Source organism: Tupaia chinensis, unplaced genomic scaffold, assembly GCF_000334495.1.
Source record: "Tupaia chinensis unplaced genomic scaffold, TupChi_1.0 Scaffold000067_1, whole genome shotgun sequence".
Lineage (NCBI taxonomy): Eukaryota > Metazoa > Chordata > Mammalia > Scandentia > Tupaiidae > Tupaia > Tupaia belangeri.
In genome coordinates, this window is record NW_006159526.1 from 2,016,259 (window position 1) to 2,016,860 (window position 602).

A 602-nucleotide genomic window follows, 5' to 3' on the forward strand; every position below is an offset into this window, starting at 1 on the left:
GTCTGCCCGGCCGGATAGGCGGGTCCGCGGCATTCTGGGAAGTGTAGTCCAGAGGTTCTGACTGGCGGACACGTCCAATCGCACAGGCGGGCGGGTCTGAGGGCTTCTGGGAAGTGTAGTCCTTACGCTCTGTGGACGAGCGGCCGCTTCCGTGCCATAGTGCGGGTTGTCACGCTCTGGCCGTGGTAGTTTAAGCCACTTTGGCGTATCGCTGGCTTTCCTAATTCCACGGACCTACGCAGGGGCCCGCAGCGAGCCGTCTTCAGGGGAAAAGAAGCCTCGGGTAGAGTGGAGGTTTGGCCGGGCAAGGGCAGAGGTTTCCCCGGGTGGACCTTCTTGCGTCTGGGGCTGTCCTGGCGTCCAAGGAGATTTGAGACTTGGTCAGGTCGTGTGTGTCGCCGGTAGTGAGGGGTCCTGGGGCTCTCAGCCCGCCTAATCCACCCCACACGCGGCCACTTCCTCAGGTGTGACGTAGGAGGGTTACTTGTTCTTTTTGAGAGGATTTTGCTACAGGGCGCGTGCGCTCTCCAGACAGACAGAGAGACAGAGACAGAAAGCGAGAAATCACCCCCCAGGGGGGATGGTCACCGCAGTACCTTCTC

General features: G+C 61.0%; 1 protein-coding gene across 2 annotated transcripts in view; it reads left to right on the forward strand.

Annotated features, from left to right (window-relative positions):
* The window catches only part of LOC102469635 (zinc finger protein 45), a 77,553-nt gene that overhangs the window by 55,444 nt on the left and 21,507 nt on the right, over positions 1 to 602 (forward strand). Inside the window, exon 1 of one of the 2 annotated variants that reach the window (XM_027766837.1) lies at positions 109 to 283. The exons of the other annotated variant lie outside the window; for it this stretch is intronic. The gene's annotated coding sequence lies outside the window, so the exon portion shown is untranslated. Of the gene's footprint in view, positions 1 to 108; positions 284 to 602 lie in introns of those variants that run through there. 2 annotated transcript variants of the gene reach the window in all.